Source organism: Cygnus olor, chromosome 2, assembly GCF_009769625.2.
Source record: "Cygnus olor isolate bCygOlo1 chromosome 2, bCygOlo1.pri.v2, whole genome shotgun sequence".
Classification (NCBI taxonomy): domain Eukaryota; kingdom Metazoa; phylum Chordata; class Aves; order Anseriformes; family Anatidae; genus Cygnus; species Cygnus olor.
In genome coordinates, this window is record NC_049170.1 from 28,969,093 (window position 1) to 28,982,962 (window position 13,870).

The following is a 13,870-nucleotide window of genomic DNA, read 5'->3' on the forward strand; positions in this document are numbered from 1 at the left end:
GTCTGGTGCTAACTGCAGATACAGTTCTTTGCCTTCTAAAATTGATCTTTGTCAGCACCCTTTAATACCTCTTTAAGCTTGCTAGAATTTCAAGGTGGGAATGTCCTAATGGTTCAGAATTCATATGCTATGCTGAAAGTTTCCTACCTTCAGACCTTTGAAGATAAACTGAACCTGCATAGTGGTTGAAAACATGTTCTACTTGTGCCCAGTTAACAGTGAAAAACATTGTTCTCTGAATAGACATATAAACTGATGAAAGGAAGTATGAAAATGACAAAAACGAACAAACAAAAAACAACGAACAAGGATTCTCAAAACTACTAACATAAGCATAAGATTTGGACATTTGGTTGCAATTTACACTTTTCGATAACTTTGCCAAAATCTCTCTGTGTAAAATCCATTAGAAAGTAATGAAATAATTTGTAGTGTTTCTTGTGCTGTAAATTCCTATAAAAAGGAAATCTGCACATAGAACCCTCTACTACATAATATTTGCTTAACGAAGGAAAAGGGAGCAGATTATGGCCACATGTAGTTTATGGGGAGAATGAGAGGGGCCCGTGTTTTTCTCTCCCTTTGTACTAGAACTTGAAGGCTGGTGCTTTCGTACTTCTTTTTGTTCTGGGGTGAAGGAGAGTTGGTAGAAAACAACTCTTCTAAAGGACAAAATAATGGAATTGAGAACCTCTGTCTTGAAAACAGCTATTCCTGTTACCTGGGGTGCTTCTTTCTATATGATATTTGTTGCATCTGCTGGTGAGGAAGATAGGAAAGCTGTTCAGTTTTTCTCACTGTTAGACTTCAGATTTTTGTGTTCATAAATCCTTTTCTCAACTAAGTGTGAAAATGCAAGTTCAGATACTGCAAGCAGATTTGGGTACTGCTATTAGTAGAAATGAGAACGTATAAGGGTCTCAATTCACTTCAACATGGGACAACCCATCCCTGGAGGTGTTCAAGATGGGACCTTGGCCAACCTGATCTAGTGGGTGGCATCCCTGTCTATGGCAGGGGGGTTGGAGTTAGATGATTTTTAAGGTCCCTTCCAACCCGAGCCATTCTGTGATTCAAAGCCTTTGTAATGCATTTGATCATAATTGAGTAAGTGCCAGGAAGTTGTTAAGCATGTGTAGGAATGGGCCCAGTTCTTTGCATCAGAGGGGGTTGGGAAGTGGAACGTAGGGGCAAGAAGAAAGCAACATATGAGAACAGAACAGGAGAAAAGAAGTCACAGTATGAGAATTCCCAGGAAAAGGTTTTAGTAAGTAGTTTTCCAAATCAGCAGTCAATTTATCAGCTAGCCTGTGGGTTATAAGCTAAGCAAAGCTATTGTATTTATCCATTTATATTCTTTTGTCTTTTACCAATCTGTTGCTAGCTGGAAAGTTGTGTAAATGAAGTTGGTAGTTTTACCTTAAAGAAGATAACCCTAAAACATGTAAAATAAATATCAAGTCAAATTTTAAAAAACGGTAGAAATGATAACAATATCCAAACAGTTAAAAAGTAAATTACTTTTAATATAATAATAAATAAATAATATCTTTCAAAATACATCAGCATGTTGCTGTTAATAAAAAGAAACATTGTAGGAGTCACTAGTGTGGGTGCGGGCTTCCTAAGGCACAAAGGCGTTGAGTTTATCTCAAATTGTGTACTGATGCTACCCTTCATTTTTCTGCCCTTGTATGTGCACCCCTGTCAACCTCATTTACACCGAGGTGTTTCAGAACAAAGGTGCTTGCACTATCTAAGTGAAGGGGTTTATAATAAGATGACTGTTAAAAGTATTTCTGTTTAACACTCAGCTTTTCAGTTTTCTTAAAATGTTCAAAATTGGAATGTATATAGCAGTGTACCTGCTGTAGCACCAGATTTAAAAATCTGTTCATGTCCCAAGTAAGGAATGAAGTGAGAATTGAAATGGATTTACATATACTAGTTCTTTACTATCCCTTTAATATTTACACTCAAAATCCTTGCACTCAAAATTAAATGTATTTTACAAAGAACTTTTTTTGGAATATGTGGCAATTCTATAACTGCTGTTCTTCAGGTCAGCAGTTTTTTATTTTATACTTTATAATATTTTATAAAAGTATAACTACTTTAGAACTACTTTTATTTACAATTCTACTTTAATACATTTCAAAGTAGAAAACAAAGTGAAAAATGTGTTGGAGACTTTATATAGATCTGTCTTTGAAAACTGATGTGTATTTGATATGCCAGCACAGCTCAAAGACAACATGGACTTTTTTTCTAGTGAAAGTCTCACCTTATCAGTTATATTAATTTATTGTATTGCAAGTAGTTTTAAAGAGTATAAATGTAAAGTGTCCCTTTAGAATTGTACTTATTTAAAAAAGAATAAAAATAGCATCCTTGAAAATACATATGTCATGAGGCAAGAAGTACGAGGAGGAAAACAAGGTTTTGGAGATTTTTGAATGATTGCCTCAAAAACATTGTTTCAGAAATGATAAAAGTGTCCTGTGTACTGACTTAGTAAGTTGAATTTTGAAAGAAAGTTCATAAATCTTTAGTCTTATTTTCTTTCAAATGCTTTTCTATCTAAGAAACGTTTTTTTTTTCAGTCAGCACAGCACCGGTGCTGTTTGTGCTTGTCACATAGTCATTCCCAAACCTACTTTTCTGTGGGTTTCAAATATGAAAAAATGCTAGCTTGCACAATGAAAACTGTTTCCATTGAGTTGTTGCTATTATAATGTAAAAAAAAAAAAAAAAAATCTCTCTTCTATCTGTGTTGTGGTGGATTGCCTTTGTTCCTTGAGCTGTACTGGGCAAAAGTTAAAAGGATGTTATATGTAACTCAGTTTAATGTTCTGACACTTACAGATGGAGGTTTGATATGAAAGTCTTTTTACTATTTGGATCTGAGCATAAGCATTGCTTGAAACTACTGTGATGTTAAAATGTTTCATAAGACAGAGCAGAGCTGCTATGATCTTTCAATGTTAATATTTTTTTCTTATCACTTTACTGTGTAGATACCCTTCATGAGACACAACTCTGCCACAACTCATCCTCGGAGGCAATCCTGGAAACCTCTTTTATAAAAAAAGATTTTTAAATGTGGATAAAGCAGTCAATAGAGTACCTAAGTAAAGGAGAACAGCTATCTTGTCTCTACTATAAGCTTATTATGACAAAAGTTGAGTTTGCTTGTCAGGCTTGGATAGAATGTAATTGATTGGTTTGTTATTTGGACTGACAAGGTACTTAATTTGCCTGCTTTTTTTTTTTTTTTCCTCCAGTAATCAGGAACATTTCATATGTGCATTGTTGAAAGATCCCGGATAAATGTCTTGTCAGAATTGTCCTATTAAGTAATGTCTTTTTCCCCTGTGCTTCCTCTTGGTAAATGATGTTATACAATGCTTGGATTCACTGAAGACTGACAGAAGCCTGTGGGACGTAAATATTGTGTGTTCCTCTATGGTGATACTGAATGAAATAAGCAGTGGTTTGCCATCAGCCTGGCGCTTTACTTATATAGTTTGAAAAGAACATTTCTATATAGAACATCATATTGTACATAGACCCTACTGTAAAAAGGATTGTTTCCTAAAAAAAAAAAAAATGTTCAGTGATAACAAGACCTGTAAAACACTTGAGACTTACGATTCTTAAGAAATAGATTTGCCACGGAAAAATTGATTTTGTGCTTATTAGTATGAACTAATTGTTTCTGACTTCAGACACTTGAGTCTGAATAGAATTTTACCTATGTTGTTTTCTGGAACATTTGTTTTGTTTGGCTTACTTCCCTGGCAGTGTTCAGGACGAGCTTACTTCCTCAAAAGCCAAATATGAAATTGTTGTGTAAGTTGGGGAAGGAATGAAGAACTGATCACGCAGAGTGACAGCTGAGATCTTCGTCTTCGTCTATATATATCCTGGTAGATGCAGACATAGTCTTTTCATCTACAAATGTTACTGATCCCGTTCTAAAATCTACAGTAGCAGTGTATTGGCAGCTTCATCGTTTTCATCTTGAACTTGCTGGGAACAATTCTGTTCAAATGCAATCACACTTGTAACTTATGACATATAATCTTTGAATCTCTTGAGATATGGTGGTTTTTGTCATCTATCAAGGCACATTTCCATCTGAAAATATTTTTTAAACTTAAGAAAGAAATTAAATGCTGTAATAAGTAATAGGAGAAATATACAAACTTGTGTATACTTACCTATAAGTCTTATCTTACTAGGGCATTTCATGTTTGGATATTATATTAAATAAAATTAACCTGATGTCTAACACGTCGTTTTGTTTTAAAAGGGGGAGGGATGATATCAGAGTAAGACTTTTGTCTAATAAATGCTTACCGTTCTGTATTGGCAAGATACACAACGACACCTTTTGAGTAAAGATATTTTCACTAGGAAGTAGAGGTTCATTCATCTCTGAGAATGTTTGAATACTTTTCAGGAAGAAAAAAGGCAAAGTTTAGTGACTGCTTGTCCAGAATTCTGAAGTACAGTGGAAAGTTACATCCCAACAATGTGCTAAAAAACGGGGGGGGGGAAAGGTGATTACTTGTATGTCATGCTGGTTTTTTTGGGGAAAAAAAAAAGTATGTAGTGTGACTTATGGTCAGTTATTAAACTAAATATAGGTACTGTGGGTAGGAGAGAATGATAAATGCAGTATAGCTTGGCTTTCATAAGATTTTAAAAATACTTTTTATGTGATCTTCTCCTGTGTAAGTTAGGGAAATATTCTGTTAATTAAGCTGCAACAAAATACCTAGCTTATCAGAAAAGCACAGTAGTTACTGTGGATTCACCGTCAAATTGGAACAATATTCTGCTCACTGGGTTCCACTCAGGCCTGTCCTGAATTTAGTGTTATATTTTTAATTTGCTTTGCTTCGCATTTAGGTATTGGAATGGAGCTTAATTACTTTTGCTAGTGATGCCAGTATGATGTAAGGCACTACAGGGCTAGAATTGAAAATGAAACTTTAAGAAAGCATCTAGAAAATTACATAGTGGAGTAAAGGAGAGGACAAATCACTGTATAGTGCATAATTACGCTATGAAGGGTGACTAGTTATGAGATGGGCCTCCAAAAAAGAAGGTATGGGGAATTCTGGGTCACAAACTGATTATGAATCAATCTGGTTATACCTGAATCGTGCAAAGAGGTGTTTTTAACACATTTAACACATGAAAGTACTCCTGATTATTCAGAAGACTGCTATCTTAGCATTGGAAAAGCCTCAGCTGTCTACTTTGGCAAAAGGCACGTACAGAAAGTCCAAAGAAAACAGAATGAATGATGAGAAGACTACAGGAGAACTAAATGAAGAAGAAAGCTTAAAATGGTTAGATTTCTTTAATTTAGAGAAGACTGGGGAATCCCTTTTTTCAAACAGTCTTAAGTTCATAGAAATATGACAAAGACAGAAGCTGTTGCAAAGAGGGGGAGAAAAATGTTCTTCAACTCTGGTCAGACCAGAAATAAGTCTTAAATTGTAGCAAGATGATTTAGGCTAGGCAATAGAAAGCTTTTTTCTAACAATATTTGCACTAGAGAAGCTAAGGAAGTTGAGGAATCTTTGCTATTGGAGGCTCTTAAGGACAGACTAATGTGTATTAAAAATTGGTTTGAGTATTATTGATACTCCCTTGGGCATGCTTGATACTCCAAGGGGATTTCCTTCTGTATTTTGTACGTTTGCCTCCCAGTAGAGTGTCTTCGTAGGATTTTCTTCTTTTCTTGGCACTTTCTTTTGACATTAGGTACTAAGTTAATTTTTAGCCTTTCTCTTACTTTCAAATGATTCATTATTTCATTTGCCTCTTTTTCTGGAAAGCCAGATGTTAGCATTCAATATTTCACCTTTTGAAAGAAGTTTGATGGCAATCTTCAAATCTGTAATGGGACTTGTGTAGTAGTTCACAAACAATACACCACTCAGTATAGCTAAGTGTATTAGTCTGAACACCTGAAAACGGCACGATAGACGCAATCATGTATTATGACTTGAGTGTACTTCAGAAAATCTAATGCAGTATTTGGTAATAGCTTTCTTGAATTTTGCGTTTTCCAGTTTGTTAGTGGAGGTCATCCCGGTCCTTTCAGAATTTCTTGCTCTTCCCAAGAAGAAAAATATTTTGCACTTTTGGGGGGCTGTAATTTGCATAGCATTACCTATGTGTATTGGAAGCATTGTCTTCAAAGAAATACTTAATTTGAACTTAAAAAATACTGTAAATGTAAGTTCTATACAGGAGCTGTATAATATTAACAAAAATAAACACATTTCATGTAGTGTTTACGTCAGTGTATTCCCCTCCTATATGGGCCCTTAATGAATTTTGCAAAATTAACAAAGCCACTTGTTTTCTGGTATTGATATACTATGAGGGAGGAAAAAAAAAGTGAACACTTCATACTGAAAGGAAGCTGTGCACTTAAAGGTATAGCAAATACAGTTTCTTTATAGCATTCATATCATTCAAATCATTGCATACATGCCAACTAAGTTTCATGAAACAGATCAATTGCTGATCATTCAGAAAAAATCTAGATTACATAGAAGTGTCTCATAAAGATAGCAATTTCAGAATCTCTCCTTACCCATAAACAGTGTTAAATTTATGGATTTGGGATTTTTTGTTTCACTTGGTATGTTTTAAAAAAACATAACATAAATTAAAAGCAAGTAGGAGAAATGGCAGTTTTGGGTTTAGCACAATAAACTTAGCTACACAGATGTCTGCCAGATAATTTTCTTATTTTCTTTCACTCGTTTGCGGTATAAATAATTGACACACTTTGTTAGTTCTGTTAAAATGAAGTATTTCATGTTTAGTTTCATAAAGATAAGTATTAGGGGGCGGTAGAAGCAATATAAAGTATTTTTTTCCTTCTGAATTTATAGGCAGGATGTTTTGTTTTGCTTTTTCCTTTAAAGTAGAACTTTTTCCTAAATGTCAGAGACATAATAATTCACGTTTTTATGTATTGTAACTAGTGCTAAATACAGGATTTGCTTAAAACCTCACTTCACGTAGCAGATGGTGAAAAGTATAGCACAGATCCTTTAAGTGTATGCAGGTTTTTCCACAAGGTTATTGTACATTAAAGAGAAGAAATGGTCATTTTATTAATCCCCTTGAATTGGGACAGAAATTTGAGTAATTAGAGATTAGTATGCAGTTTCTCACATCCAAAGCCATCTAGGTACTTTATCCTATATTTATACTATTAGTAGAGAGAGGATCTGAAAATTTGTCCTGCTCTGTGAGGCACCTTGTCCAAATACTGTCTTCATCAGTAGTAGGAGATAAAAATAAATAAATAAAAAAAATAAACATCTTACTTCTGGTATATTCTCTTACCTGCCTGCAGTAGCCAAGCCCTCGCGCATCCAGGTGTAACTGAAGAGAATAGTAGTTTGTTTTCTCATCTGCCATCATCATCCGTGGAAGTCAGGGACTTCCTTTTGTATGCTTGCATTGTACCTATCCTAATAGAAATTTGAATGTGGCTTTTAATTACTTTGCGTAATACCATAACCATTATCCTTCCTAGAAAGAGCATTTAGCTTAATTTAAATCATAATTATGAAAATACTGTAATCCCAGAAAAAGTTAGGTTGGAGGGCATCTGTGCTGACTGCCCACTCAAAGCAGAACTGACTGCAAAGGTCAATCCATAGAGTTATATCCAGCTGAATTTTGAGTATCTTTGGGGCTCCTGTGTCTGAAGAGGCCATATCATTGGGCTATATCCCGCTTTATATTCAGCATTGAATACATGTGCATTCACGGAAGAATTTCAGTACTGGAATATGTCACATGCCAGATGCCAAAATCATATAAAGCTTTATTGGTCTATGTGAGAGGACTGTTTTAAATTACCCTGGTCCTAATTATTTCTTAAAACTCTTTTGTAGGCCAGAAATAGCAAGAAGACTTGACCATCTATTCTTAGCTTTTATGCTACTTATAGAGAAGGGATTTTTTTTTCTCGTTTTTCTCTTTTGCTAATCCTGACAGTATTCTGCCTGATCAGTCTGAAGACAAGAGTTGCAAAGACCCTTAGCAACTCTGCAATAAGAGTGTAAATAAAGCACAACGTCACTTTTATTGAGTGCTTGGTCTATGACACATCACAGCAAAATGCAAGCAATTTCTGCTGGAATCCATGAGGCTGAGTTGAAGAGTTTGGGGGTAGAATGGCAGGGTAAGGTATGAAGACTTGAAATAGCTTCACAGAGTTTCAAGAGATGTCAAAAGAGAAAGCTAAAAAGAAGAACGCTTTCCATATATTCCATAATGAAAACGTTTTATTGTTTTGGGGTCTTTCCCTCAGTAAGTAGAAGAAATGTACTTTTCAGACAGCATAAGCAGCTGCAGTAAATATACACTTGTACAGTTCTATCACCATTACCTCTTTGATTAATTTTCTTCCTTAAATCAGGGCTCACAGGAAAGTGACTTCTTTGATATCACATGTAGGAGTTGCTGTTAAAGCCTACCCCTTAGTACTCATTCCTATCACCCAGAATTTGTCACTTCTGTGGTCCAGTTACACGTCAGGTGTCACAGAAGCACTGTTCACCTGCTTCAGCTCAGAGTCACTCATCTTGGGCTCTGTGGTTTGAATTCACTTGAGCTCTGTCAGCTTACTTTGTTTTCTGGGGGGGATGCTTACATGCTTGCAGTCACGGAGTGGTTTAGGTTGGAAGGGAGCTCCTTTTCACCAGGCTGGTCATAAAACCAGTAACAAGAAAGCAACACGATAACAGTGCCTTAAACTGTCATAGCTGTTGTTAAGGTGTTTATCTGAACACACGAACATGCTGCAATCTGAAATGAACTCCTTGTTTGTGTCTCCAGCTGTTTGCAGTTCCAGTGGCTCAGCACATGGGCACTGAGGGATTAGAGGGGAAAAAAGACCACTGTCTGAGAAGGAGCATCTGCTCCTCAGGTGTTAAGAGCCTGCAGTCAGAAATGGGGTCCAGCACAAGCCAACAAGGAAAGATGAGTAGCAATAGTTACGTCAAATCCACAGAGATGCTGGGTTAGCCATCATGTTGCATCCCCCAACTAATGGGAGACTTCATATGCACCTGCCCCACTGTAGTTCCAAGAGTTTAAAATTCTGGATTAGATTACTTCTAATTCTGATCTAATTATTTCTAAGTTTGCCAGAGAAAGGCTAATCTGTGACATTTTTTTTGAATTTTAGTGTTAATGATGGTTTGTTGGTAGTGTATCAAAGTTTTATGTCCTTTTTCCATGAAATCTTTCTAAGCTGTTGTGATGAATAGGGAGTAGTACATATACTGTGCAGTTTTGTATTCCGTTCAGCGTGGTACCTTTTGGCATGACACTGCAGACGCTGTGCAATGATGTGTACATAAGTGAGAGATTTTCTGTGGTCTCTGAAGCATGTTTGTAAAGTTGTATTTAAAGATTAGTTGTGTTTAAAGATTAGCCTATTAATGTTGTGTTTCAGGGACATGTATGTAATTACTTTTTGCGGCTATAGATGAGCAGTGCTGTTTTGTGAATGCAAAATAGGTTCCTTCACTTTGGCTGAGTCAGCTGTTTGTGGTTTTATATGGTATTAACCAGTGACTTAGAAATGTGCCAGTGATGGGCAGGTTTTGCATTCACTGTTCATCTGTAAAAGCACAGTGCTCACATGGAGACTTCTGCAGACCAACTGATAAGCCTCCCTCCTATGCAGGTAGATGCAATATAATGAAATTGGATGTGTGTGCTGGGCTTCGTAAATAAAATGAGATTGACCCCAGCCATTATCTCATTTATCTCATTTACATTGTAAAATCAGTATCTACACTATTGATTAGAGGATAATTAGTTAATTATGAACAGGAAAATGCAGAGTTATGTAGGGCTTGAGCACAGCCAGATGTACTGCTAAAAAATAATAATAAAAAATCCAAGGGCATGAGCAGATGGAGATCGCTTTATTAAATAACAAAGCAGACATATTTCAGGTATGGAAATGCCTAATCAAGCTTTCTTGATGTGAAGATGTAGATGACTTGCATTCTGTATCCTTTTAAGTGAAAAATATTTTATTATTATTCAATTTATTAACCTAGTGCTTCAGAATTCACCTTTCTTCTTCACACCCAATTTTCTCAGTATGTAGTGGTCATATATCTATCTTCATTAATTGCTGGGATGAGGAACACAGCAATTTCTAATTTTGATGCATAAAGTGATTTCAAGCTTGTTAAAACATTGATAGTAAGCAATGACCTGTCCCTTAAAAGTAATTTAGGATGTTAGTTTAGCTTATCTTTGTGTGGACCTCTGGTTTTCACAAAGTTTTAGGTACAACTGCTAGCCAGACCACTGAAGATGGCTGTGCACTTAATTACAGTTACAGATCATGTACTTAAACATTAAAAAGGTTATCCACAAATAATAGTAAGTTAAAACATTTGCTAGTTTTAGAACAGTTTTGAAAATACGACCTTGAATCTGCAAGGGTAACAATTTTAACTGACTTAACTGACTTAAAATGGAAGAAGCAGAAGGGTTTCTTTGTTTTGTGTTCTCTCTCTTTTTTTTTTTTTTTCCCTTGCCCAGTAGCTTAACTTGTACTATTAAACCATCCTTAAGATGGAAGTGGATGGTATTTGTAACCAACAACGTAGTGTAGCTCCTTTGCTCTGTAAGTGTCCACGTTGTGATTGCTCTGTGAGGGCATTTACTGAAGGACTGGGAGGCTGTCAGCGTGACACCTTTTGTGACCCAACAATTTCATTCTCTAATTTAGTTTGAAAATACTCCTTATTTTGTGTCTGTTTCTTACTTTCTGAGTCTGACAGTGGATTTTGTGTCATTTTATATTTCTAGACAAAAGAACACAGGTACTAGTATGTATTTTCTTCTCACTTTACCACTACCATTTTAACCTAGGTGTAAGGTTTTCTTTTGGAGTTAGGAATTATCAATACCCGTTCTGTTTTCTGTACAAAGATGTGTGTGAGCTTTACTTTTTGCACTAATTCAGTGTCAGCAGACAACAGAATTGCCAGACAGCTAGTGCATTGCCTTTAACCAAGGTACAGTCTGTATTAATCCCAATTTCCCAGTGTCATGCTGGGAACTTCACATTCTGTGGGGTTGTGTTCTACAATACAAAGTCTGTATTCCATTATAAAACAATATGAAGAACTGTTTAAAAATATTTGGTTTAACCTCATTATTAATCATGCAGCTTTTTAAATGTTGATACATAAGAATATGCTTTTGTAATTTTTATTTTCTCAGATGCAGATAGAAGCTGTTAGTGTCTGAAAACTTTCAGACATGTTAACTCATTCTAAGAAAATGCAATTTTGATTCTGCCAAACTAACCAGCTTTGAAATAATAAAAATAACAATGTATATTAAAAACAGTCAGCTTTAGAATGAGGATTCTGTATTTATTTTCACAGTGTTCTGTTTATTTCAGCTCAGCTTTTAGTGACTTCCTCAGCATACTTCTGAAATGTGGCTGAAGATGAATTCAGGAAATACTACATTGTAGATATAAAATGAAAAAGATGTAAGAGATGGCAAAGTGGAAGAAAGGGGAAACAGTTTCTGTTGAACATAACATATAAACGCTTCTACATATAGGCAGTTGCTTCAGAAAAAAATGCAACCTGAATTAATGCTGTTAGAAGTCAGATGTAGATTTTTAGGATTAAGTTCTGAAATGCAACAAATCAATCACAAACAGTGTGATCCTTTATTTTGTGTTACTTAGAGGGTCCCAGTTTACAAGAAGGGAGACTTCAGAGCTCTGGTAAGCACTGCTGAAATGCAAGCGCTTACATGAACAAGATTCTAGATACAGAGATAGGTTAGGAAAAATATATTTCTTTGCAGATGAGAACATTGAGGCTCAAAGGAGGTTTCATCTTTTGCTGAAGGTCACATACACTGTTGAAATGTAGGAGTGTAACCTATCTCATCTCCCACTCTCAACCTTTTTGTTACTTTAATATGCCTTTCACAAGAAATAAAACTGCTTATATTTCTAAGTAATATATTTCTACAACAGAACTCTTGCATCTTTAAAAACTAAACAGAATTATTTCTTTTTTTCACTTTTCAGTGTGTTCTTTGTCCTGGACTTAGACTGAGTTATTACTAAATAAACCTAAATATATAGTTTGTAATGTAGTTTACATTAGTAAACTACAGTAGTTTACATTGTAGTCTTTTTTTTTTTAATAGGAAAATTCCACAATATCAGCCCAATCTTGCACTCTGTCAACGTGTGTGTGCCCTTACCACTGCTCATGTTTTACACATACCTTTAAAAACAGGCAGCTTCCCTAGCAAGCATAGTCTTGATAGCAAGGACAAAAGTGTTTAATTAGGTTAAGTGATCATAATCTTAAAATGCTTGCTTTTTATTTGGGGACTCATTCCTGGAGAAAAGCCACCTGAATATTTTCTTCTGTCAGTACAGTAAGATGTTCTGTTATTTGCTTCCTCCTTCTGTGGTACCCTGTGTGTTCTGGTGATGTTTGCATGCTTTGTAGTGGAGAAAATGAGCATTAAGGGAAGCAGAGAAAGAAAGTTGTAGGAGAATTCTTTGGATTTTTTTTTTTTATTTTTACTTTATTTCTTTTTTTTTGGATCATTTGTATTGGTTTAGTTCAGAGTTTAGGGATATTTCTTGAAGAGAATATTGTGAAGTAAATTTTTAAAAAGCTTTATTTTTCATACAACAGAATATAGAATATAGATTATTTCAGACACTGACGGGACAAGGGGGAATGATTTTAAACTAAAAGAGGGGAGATTTAGGTTAGGTTAGGTTAGATTTTAGGAAATTCTTCACTCAGAGGGTGGTGAGGCACTGGAACAGGTTGCCCAGAGAAGCTGTGCATGCCTCATCCCTGGAGGTGTTCAAGGCCAGGTTAGATGAGGCCCTGGGCAACCTGATCTAGTGGGTGGCCACGCCTATGGCAGGGGGGTTGGCACTAGGTGATCTTTGAGGTCCCTTCCAATTTGAGCCACTCTATGATTTTTGATTTATAGGAGAATATGCAAATAAAGTTCTTTAAGATATATGAAAATACTTGCTTTTAAAATGTTTTTCTTCATTTGAGCATATTATTGTACTGTTTAATTTAAAGATCCTTTCCTAAAGGACTCATACTGTAGCATTTCTTCAATGTTGGTACATTAAGAATGGGTGAGCAAGGAATAGTTATGATAAATGTTTTGAGTTTCATATGTGGACTATACATAGTACAAAACACTAATGAAAACTTTATTAATAAAAACATAAAATTGTTCTGTATGCATAGGACCCTTTTAAGTGAAAGATCACAGTGAAATCCTTTTAAATAAGCATCCCTTTCCCGTGTGTTCAAAGAGAATCAGAAAATGTTTTGTGCTTTTATTTATCACCTGCATAGTCACAGGTAAAACTATCAAATTTATAGCTGTAAATTATACTTTGTATTATTGAATATGTGAGCACGTGACAGTTGGCTCTGAAAAAATGGATGAGTAAAATATGTTTTAAATAAATCTTTTAAAACTATTAAAAGTCAATGTTCTTGCTGTTTAAAAAATACAAGGAACTTCTGAAAAAATGTCATCGATGTATCTAAAAAATTGAGCTGGTTATATATTTTTTTCTTTAATTTGCAAGTCTCCTAAATAATGTCTTTTACATAAGATAATGATGAAAGTGGTGCGTGAGTGTCTGCATTGGAATATTCCAAATTAGGCAGAACCTACTTGAAATGTTGGTGTTTGAAAATACCACTTATAGAAAATGTACTTTCTCTATCATGATAATAGATCAAGAAATCTTGTGCTGAGA

At 35.2% G+C, this 13,870-nt stretch overlaps 1 protein-coding gene across 1 annotated transcript in view; it reads left to right on the top strand.

The window, feature by feature from the left end:
* Positions 1-13,870, top strand: part of PHF14 (PHD finger protein 14) — a 163,155-nt gene that overhangs the window by 91,943 nt on the left and 57,342 nt on the right.